Source organism: Myiozetetes cayanensis, unplaced genomic scaffold, assembly GCF_022539395.1.
Source record: "Myiozetetes cayanensis isolate MyiCay16 unplaced genomic scaffold, myiCay2020 scf17, whole genome shotgun sequence".
NCBI lineage: Eukaryota > Metazoa > Chordata > Aves > Passeriformes > Tyrannidae > Myiozetetes > Myiozetetes cayanensis.
In genome coordinates, this window is record NW_026087378.1 from 17,102,306 (window position 1) to 17,112,096 (window position 9,791).

Below are 9,791 nucleotides of genomic sequence, written 5' to 3' on the forward strand. Positions count from 1 at the left end.
CGGGTGTGGGACACAAACAGCTCTGTGTGCTGGGGCATCGGGGAGCATTGGAGCAGGGCAGGGAGGGGATCCTGCCCCTCTGGCCAGCCCTGGGCAGGCACACCTGCAGGGCTGGCCCAGCTCTGGCTCCTCAGCACAGCAGGGCCAGGGAGCTCCTGGAGCGGCTCCAGCGCCGGCTGCGGAGATGCCCAAGGGCTGGAGCATCTCTGGGAGCAGCAAAGGCTGAGGGAGCTGGGGCTGTTGAGCCTGCAGAGCACCCCCTGAGAGGGGCCCTCCCCAGGGTGTGTCAGGGGCTGCAGGGAGGGGGCAGAGGATGGCCCAGGCTCTGCTCGGGGGGGCCCAGCAATGGCCCCAGAGCCACGGGCAGGAACTGATGCCCAGCAAGTTCCACTGGACAGGAGGAAGAACTTGTTGGCTGGGCAGTGAGCCAGCCCTGAGCAGAGAGCAGAGAGGGTGTGGAGTCTCCTGCCTGGAGATATTCCCGAGCTGTGTGGACACACTCCTGTGCCGTGTGCTCTGGGCTGGCCCTGCTGGAGCAGGGAGGTGGCACCAGATGAGCCACTGTGGGCACTTCCAGCCTCACCCAGGCTGGGATTCTGGGAAATGGCCTTAAACTGAGACAGAGGAGGTTCAGGTTAGATATTGGGAAGAATTTCTCCGCTGCAGGGGTGATCAGGCCCTGGAAGGGGCTGCCCTGGGAGGGGGTGCAGTCACCATCCCTGGGGGTGTTCAGGGTCTGGGTGCTGGGTGTGTGGTTGGACTGGACAATCTCCAAAGTCTCTTCCAACCTTGATGATTCTGTGCTTTGGCTGGAAAGACTCCCAGGGCTCAGGAGTGTTGGTCAGGAGCCTGCAAGGGGGTGAGCCCTGGGCTGGCCAGTGCAGGGCAGGGCTGAGCCCTCCCCCAGCTCCTGGCAATGCCAGAGGCACAGCAGAAGCAGAGCTGTGCCAGTTTGGCACTCTCTGGCTGAGCACATCCTTGTCTCCACCCCAGCTGTGCTGGTTTAATGCCCTTTTCCCAAAGGCACGTTCAGGAAACCAAACACTGGAGCACAGCTCTGGTGCTCCAGCTGCTCCCAGTTTCACACAGCTGGCTGCCCCTGGGTCTGCCAGGGACTCCCACGTGGAGCTCATCATCCCACCCCACCCCTGAGGGGGCTGCAGGTTCCCTGTGCTCAGGTGTGGATGTGTCCCTTGGCTGGCTCTGGGTTGCCAGGACAGGGGATCATAGAATGTTACAGGGCTCAAATTGACCTTAGACCATCCAGTGTCACCCCTGCCATGGCAGGGACACCTTCCACCAGCCCAGGCTGCTCCAAGCCCTGTCCAGCCTGGCCTTGGACACTTCCAGTGTTGGCACATCTGCAGCCTCCCTGGGCAGCCTGTGCCAGTGTCTCACCCCCTCACAGAAGAGAATTTATTCCTATGTCTAACCTAAGTTTGCCCTCTTTCAGTTTGTCCCCACCCCGCCTTGTCCTGCCACTCCAGTTCCTGATGAACAGTCCCTCTCCAGCTTCCCTGGAGCCCCTTCAACCCCTGGAAGGTGCTGGGAGGTCTCCACACACCCTTCTCCCCTCCAGGCTGAGCAGCCCCAGCTGTCCCAGCCTGTCCCCGCAGGGGAGGAGCTCCAGTCCCCTCAGCACCTCCAGGGCCTCCTCTGGGTTTGCTCCAGCAGTTCTATACCCTTCTCATGGCGGGGACACCAGAACTGTGCCCAGCACCGCGGGGATGGCCCTGCCTGAGCAGCTCCGTCCCAGGGGGGCAGTCCCAGCCGCGGTACCCGGGCAGGACCAGCGCTGTGCCGTGACCTCACGGCTCACCCCGGCCTGACCTCGTCCCACTCTGCCTGAGTGAATACGAGTCCCGGCCGGGCAGCCCCGATCCCGCGGGGTGGGAGGTGCCGGTGCCAGGCTCTCCCCTCGCCAGGCAGGGGCAGCAGCCGGCCGTGCTTGCGCTGCTTCCCGGCTCCTGAGCCACAGCCCGGGGAGTGACGGCTTCATCCCCTCGCTGACAGCTCCCGGATCCCGGCGGGGCAGCGGCCCGAGCGCTGGGAGCTCTGCTCGTCCCTTCCGAGGGGAGCAGGGTGAGCGTCCCATCCCGCCCCTCAGGACAGGAGCAGCTCAGCTGCCAGCAGAGCAACAGCCAAATATTTCATCAGTCTCTGCAGACATAGTAAAAAGAGGAGGAAAAAAAATAAATCTCCTGCTCTGGAGGTCACAAAATCCCCCCCTGTGGCTGTTTCTAAGTCAGATGTGACCTGCAGTGGCCCTGGGCTGACTCTGGGTGTCAGTGCCTGTGTGCCCACCTTGCAGGCACCAGGTCCCTCTGGACGCCCCAGTAAAGGCCAGCACACAACTCCAGCCTGCACTGCTGCAGTGCAAGCAGCTCACCTTCTGCTCACCAAGAGCCACAGCTTTGGGCTTCACATGGCCTCAGCTGTTACCCCCAGCTGCACCACTTGCAACGTCCTCTGCTCTCCTCCTCTTCCCACACACACTGATCCCTCAGGACCAACCTGCCCGGTCCCCTCTGCTCCCCACGTTGTGCCCACAGTGCTGGCAGGGGGCTGACATCAGAGCACCCCCTGCAAGAGCTCCAGAGCTTCCCCTGGTGACCCAGAGAATGGACTGCAGGGCAAGGCAGTGAGGTTCCTCTGGGACAATCCACAGCAAGGACAGGCACCAGCCACCTGCAGCAGGGCACAGGCACAGTGACACAGGCAGAGGAGCTGCCCAGGGGGAGCTCAATTAATTTTACTCCCCGTGAACTGTTGCAGACTCAGGGCAGCTCTGCCAGCCCTTTGGCTGTGTAAATACAGCCAAAAGGGCAGCCCTTTGGCAGGTGCAAAGGCAGGGTTCCACGGGGATATCCTGTCCCCACTCCCACAAGGATCCACACCGGAGCATTTACTGGACTGCGTGAGCAGAGTGGGGCTGTAAGTCCTTTCCTACAAAGCCTCAAACCACTTGGCTGCATTTGTCTGCTCCATAAGCATCTGTCTCAGAAGGATGTCACTGCAAATGACAAAATTGCAAGGAGTTCCCCGGTTTTCAGTGGAAGAAGCACATCAGAGGCATCTGATGATCCGGGGCTGCCGGCAGCGTGACAAGGCCTGCGGGGAGCTCCACATTAACTCCTCCACCTTCACTGCTCCCCACGGGCAGGGATTTGAGGGCAGCTCCTGCTTTCTGGCTCCCAGGAGCATTGGGGTTACCCTGAGCCATCACAGTGTGATTTTAGGTGACTGGGTGTGAAAAGGCTCGTCAAGGCAGCTGCCAAAACAGCCACACTTGAGCTGGTTTCCTGCTCACTGAAGGGGAGTCTAATGGAAAAAGCAGCGCTGGATCAAACACAGCACGACATCAGCCTGCTCCCTGAGTCAGGCTGGATCACAGAGCCCTCCATGCTCTGTGCAGGAGGGGAGAGCCCTGCTGGAACCAGGGTTATCCCCAAATCCTTACTGAAGGGCTGGCTGGGGAGGGGGGGGCTGCAGTGGGCAGGGCAAAGATAAACCCACTGCAGGGGTGGGAAGGGTGTAGCTGTTTGACTCGGGTGTTTAACAGCTCACATGCACCAGTTTTGTAATGAACCACCACTCAGATGCTTGGCCAGGTGATCATCTCAGGGGGGATCACAGCAGGAACAGGAGGGTTTGGGGTGGGCAGTCAACACAGAGCTGGCAACCCCACAGCATCCTCCCAGGCTTGCCTGGTTTCACTCCCGTGATTCCAGCGGGGCTGGCAACAAGCATCAGCCTGTAGAGTAACAAAATAAACCAGAAAGCAGCCCAGAAGCAGCGAGCAGGCAGTTGTGAGGGCTGCCTGCCAGAGCTCACCAGACCTTCTTCCTCCAGGGCAGGTGGCAGAGAACTGTCCCTCAGCTGAGGATGCAGCTGACTGCAGGGACACCAAACCACACCTGACCCCTACACAAGGCTCCAGGAGCCACAGTAATGAGGGCAATTAGTGCATTGCAAACGAAAACTTCCAATCGCTGCACTCTGCAGATGTTTTTTTTACCCTGCTCTGAAGCAGCTGAGGTACAAAGATTGGTTTGGGGAAGGCTCTGAAGGCTGCTCTCAGCCCTGCTGAGAGGATGGGCTGGCTCAAAGGTCACCCCTAGCCAAGCTGTGGGAAGGCTGTCGGGGCTGAGCCAGCCATCCTGGGGGGCAGGGGAGGCCCTGGGGACCACTCCTTTGGGGGTACACCTTGATGTGCATTGGCACAAGTCTCCCCTTTGCCCAGCAGGGCTGGATTCATCCACTTTCCCTGGCTCACAGTGGCATTTTCCAGCACACACCAGCCCTGGGCTCTGGCCTGGTGTCTCACATAACCTGCACCATCCCAGCACAAGACCCAAACGCAGCCCTCTTTCCTCTGCTTCCCTAATTTTTCCCTTATCAGTGGCTTTGGAAGGATCACTGCCCTGTGTCAATCCCTCACTGCTGGCCTCCTGCCCTCCTCACCCTTTCTGCCCTCTCTGGCATCTGCAGGATCACCACAGGCACAGCTGTGGGAAGCTCGGTGCTCTGCGCTCCCTCCTCCTCTGGGCCATCCCGAGGGTGTCTCACCACACCGTTAATCCCCTCTGAGCTGGTTGCTTGCAGTGCCTGTTGCCTGCTACCCTTTGACCTGTGCTGGTTTAATCTGCTCTCCCAAGTTTCCACCCAGCAAGAATCACCACGCTCCCCATTCCCGAGGCAGCTTGGAGGATGCAGAACTCCCCAGCCGGCGCCTTTGTCTTCTGAGCAAGAATGCAGCTTTTTGTTCTGGGAACAATATAAATCACTCTGTTGATACGTACCTGCTGTTCCCTTTGTTATTTCCTACGTTCCTGCCCTTCCCTCTGTGAGCTGCAGCGTCGGGAGCCTCGGCAGCTCCTCTGTGCACACACTTTGCTTTGTGCTCCCTGTCTGAAGGCAGAGCCAGGAGAGAAAGGCTCTTCCCTGCCTGGCAGGGCCCGTGCCAGGAAGCTCCTGTTGGATCAGCTGCTGCCAACACACCCGGCCCAGGTAGAGCCCGTGATTTATTTAATATGTACAGTTACAATAATTGCATTTTGGAATCGGCCTCATGAGACAGGCAGGAACAAAGGGGTAACATTTGGAGGAGAAGAATTCCCGGTTTGTGCTCAGACAGAAGAAATTCTCCTTCTCTGCTACCTTGGCAGTAAAACAATGAGGGAGGAAAACATAAAATCATTCACGTTCCTGACTCCCTCCCCTCCAGCAGCACCAAGATATATTTTGAAAAGCTTCAGTGAAGGCTTTTACTGCAGAAAATAAACAGTGAATTGTGTCCCCCCAAACAGCAGCAGGAGAAACATCCTGAGTGCCTCCAGCCCCAGCTCCTCACCTCCAGCTGAACTTTCCCCCTCGACCAAGCCACACCACAGCCACGTTTGGCACATGCCAACCCCTTTATTGCTGAAGGGGAACACATCCAAGACCTCCACATCTTCACTTCTGGGAGCTCCTGCAGTCCCTGCTTACCTGGGGGTGCTTGGCTGTGGGAACTGGGATTGCTGGAGCCCCTTTGTCCTTCCCCAAGCCATTTCCCTGCACTGCCAACAGCAGCCCAGGGTGGGCACAGGCAGCCAGGCCAGGGAGGGAAGCAGCTTAATTTGGTTTAAGTAGCACTACAACCAATTAGGGACCCAAAGGCCTGGCACGTGTTTTTCTCCTGCGGGAGAGGCCAAACCCCCTGGGTGTAATTAGCACTTGGCTCAGGGCTGAGGGGCAGCTCAGGTGCTCTGAACTGCTGCTCCCAGATCCCCTTCCCTCCCTCCTTCAGGAGGAGGAGGAGGCTCTGCTGAGGATGTGGGGCAGGTGCTGCCTGGCAGGATCACGTACTCACACGTGGCTGCCCTGCTGTGTAGGAGCCTGGAGTCCCCACTGCACTCGTGTCGTGCCTGTGACCCCCCAGCCGTGTCCAGGAGCAGCCCGGGGTTGGTGGGGGCAGTGGGTATCACACCCTGCCCCTGAGCAACCACGTCCCTGCTCTGCCATCCCTGCTGCAGCACCCACTCCACCAGCACAGGGACAGCACAGACACCCCTGGCCAGGCTGTGGGAGCCCCACGCGAGGCAGGGCAGCGAAGGAGGAGCTGTCCGTGTCCTGCGGTGCCCTGGGCATGCAGGGGGAACCCCGGGCTGTGGCTTTTCCAGCTCTCGGCAGCAACCAGAGAGCTGCAGCGCCCTCTGACAGCCCCCGACAGCGCTGCCGAGCGCACCCGTCTGCTCTCCGGCTGCATTTTTAAAGCAAATGAGGAAAACGAGGACACACAAACCACGATTCACTCAAACTCACGTGGTTGATCGGGGTAAATTCTGCCCTGGGGTGTTTTCTCCTCGGATCATGTCACTCGTGCTTCAGTCCATCAGCCCTGCCTTTCAAACAGCCTCTCTGACCTGCAGGGAGGGGATCCAGCTGCACCCTGGGCTCACGGCTTTGTTGCCTCGCTCCTTTCTGGGGGCCAGGAGCCACATGTTGGCTCTTCCAGAGCAAACCCCTTCTCTCCCTGAAGCCAGGACTCTGTGTCCTTGGGTGAGAAAGATCAGAAAAGGACAAGCTGGGGAAAAATACGAGCGGTGAGCTCCGCACCAAGCGTGTGATTTCCACGGAGGCATCTCGGGTGCTTCCTATCCCTGTGTTTTTGGAGGGAGGGCACAGTTTGGTGTATTGATTCAAATGACCTCCACCATTAATCTTTGCAAGGTTGTTGGTTTGTTTTTTTTTTTTTTTTTAATTCCTCCAAGAGAACAGGCAATTTTAGCCACGGCAGCATTCTGGGGGGAGGGAGAGGGACGTGGGCAGCTTTGAAGGTACCCAGCTCAAAGCCCGAGTCACTCTCCCTGCTTTTCCCTCACCAACCTCAGCTGCAAGAACACATAAATTGTGTGTCATAGCTGCCTTTTCATCTGTCCCAGGAGTTATAGACTGCACACATAAGACAATTCATGTTCCTCTGCATAATGAGGTGAGTTTTATAAATCATAAATCTTCACTTAATATGCAGGTGGTGTTTGCTGCCAGGTTTAGGAAAACTGATGCAGTTGCCAAGTTCATGAATGTCATAAATCATTCATGCTAAGGTAGTCTGCAATTGCTCAGTCCTTTGAGACAGACCAATTTCAAGGTGGTTGTTTAACACACGAACACGATCTTCATTGATTGTTTATACAAATATGTATTTTCATTAAGTTTTTCCCTCTCCATTTTTTTTCCCTTCTTTAGGTGGCAAGAGAGGTGCCCTGAAGAGTCCCCGCTGGTGGCTTCTCTCCAGCTTCAGAATTCCATCAGAAATCCATTACCAAATGCATAAAAATCCATGGATTTGTAGTAAAAAGAGCCTCCTAAAGCTCAGAAAACAGCCTGGATGTCTCAATAAATCCTGATGCCTGTGATTAAAGAAAACAGAGTGAGAGAGCGTGCTCAATTCGTCACAGGGTCGTTTTGGACACACAGTATTTTCTGCAAAATTGCCATTAATTAAAGGTGTGCTGATCCCAGCAGGGTTTTCATCACCACTCCAGCAGTAGCTGCTGTGTGCACAGGAGCAGGTAATGCACTTCCCATGGAGAATACCTTGTGTGCTTCTGCATTTAGCTCAGCCTACACCCCCCCAGAGCCCGCTGGGTGCTCTGCAGCCCCCTGGGATGTGCAAGATTCCTTGGGAAGTCTCACGGGAGAGCATCTTTCCTGGGAGATCTGCCGTTTTTAGTGGGGTGGAAAATTGGAGCTGTGTAAATCTTGCAAGTACCTGGGAAGAACCTTCCCACAGCGTTAACCCCGAGGGGCTGAGCAAGGACAAACCTGCCCAGGGCTGTGGGGAGGATCACCCAGCCCAGCTCTGCTGAGAGAGGTTCCTCGTGGCCTCGTGTCTCCCAAGCCCAAATGTCCTCAGGAGCTCTCAGCTCAGGGACTCTGTGCCTCATCTTCCTCTCCCACCATCTCCCAGTCCTTGCATTTTGCTTTCTGATTTTTATGACCCCATTATTTCTAGGCTGGTCCTAAAAGGTGGAAGCTCTGTCCTATCTGTAAGTGCTCAGGGTCATCTAGGGAGGGTTGTCACCTCCCCTACAGAAGCAGGACCTTGGATTATCAAAGCCTTTCACTTCCCACCAGATTTACATCTTGGAGAGATCCAAACAAACAAGGCAGTGGCCAGAGTAGTAAATCAAAAAGTGTTCAGGCTCAGAGTCACCCAGCACTTGAGAGGGTCTGATACTGAACTCCACATTAATTTTGAGTGGATCTGAGAAAACTGCGTAGGTGGGAAGAGAATTTTGACTGCTGTTCTATCTTCCATCATCCTTTTCCAGCATAATTAACTCATCACAAATAATTCAGGCACTGAGCTCTTTCTCTTCATTATCCCTGTGATCAGCCAACAAGTGCTGAAGTTTCTCAGGTTTGTTCTTTGTTCCAAACTACTCAAGGAATAATTGTTGCTAATAACTCCCCAGCTGCAGGTTGTTCCTCAGCATCTCACTGTAAGTGTCTGCCAGCCAGAACTGGAGATCTGGGCCAGACTGGTCCGTTCTGGGCAGATGTGAAGGTCTCCTCCCTTGATTTGATGAGCATGAAACCTGGAAAAGATGACTTAAAATCCGACTTGCCACTAATCTGGCATGGGATTGGCTCCCAGCCTGCCCTGAGATTCCTGTGATTTCAGTGCATTCCTCACGAATCTTCACCGATCTCGTGGTTCTCAGGGCAGGATCAGATTGGTGAAACATCCCGGTTTTATTACGCTCCTGCCTGCAAACAGCTCTCCAGGACACAAATGAAAACTCAGCCCTGGGCACAGGCACTGCCAAAGGGACCATCCCTCTCCATTCCAGCAGCTCTGAGGTTTCCTCCTCCTCTCTGCGAGGTGCCCTTCAGAGAAATCTCTTTCTGACTGGAGCAGCAGTTGGGGCCGAGATAAGACCTGGGGGACCCTCAGGAGCTCCAGGACCTTCAGGGCTGTAGCTCTTCCCTCTGGGAGTGTTTCTGTTCTCCAGGCTGACTAAGCTGGGGTTGAGCTCACTCACACTGCTGGAGGGGCCCTGCTCCTGCAGAGCGAACCTGCTCATCAGGGATCTAGGATGTCAGAGAGGGAAAGCTGAGAGCCCACCAGGAATTATCATAACAGGGAAACCTTGCAGGTAAAAATCTGAGCTCACCAAAAGCCAGAGATGTTGTTCCCACCCTGTCTGCAAAGGGAAGAAGCTTTTGGGGTGGTTTCTTTAAGGATGTAGAGGGAGGACTCAAACCTTCCTTTGATTGTTCCTCCAGGTCACAAAACTAGAGACATGAATGATATTTCTGTACAAAACTGTCTCCTCACTCAGGGCAGCCCCCAGGGACAGGACAGGGAACAACAAAATGCAGATAGAATTGGGAAAGAGAGGAAAGAGGAGAAGTTTAAAAAGTCCAATGAAAACAGGGAAGGGAAGAGCTGCAAGGTCCTGCTCCCTTGGTTCCCTGCTGTCAAGGTGCCATCCAGGCAGGCACAGCAAACTGGAGATGGGGCTCCCACACAGCATATGATGAAGAGGAAACTGAACTTTTCCATAACATTTTAATTACGGGAAACTTTCCCCCAGCCTGGGGAGCAGCACACGCTCAGTGGGGTAAATGGGCCTTCCGTGTGTGCTGGTTGGGGTGGGAGGCTCCGAGGAGCACCCCTGCACCCCAGGGATTGAGGTGCTGGATGCCAGGGGCAGGGCCACCCCTGGCAGGCAGGCTGCCAGCAGCCAACATGCAGCAGGGCTTCCTGCCTTCCCTCCCATCCCTTTTGTACACGT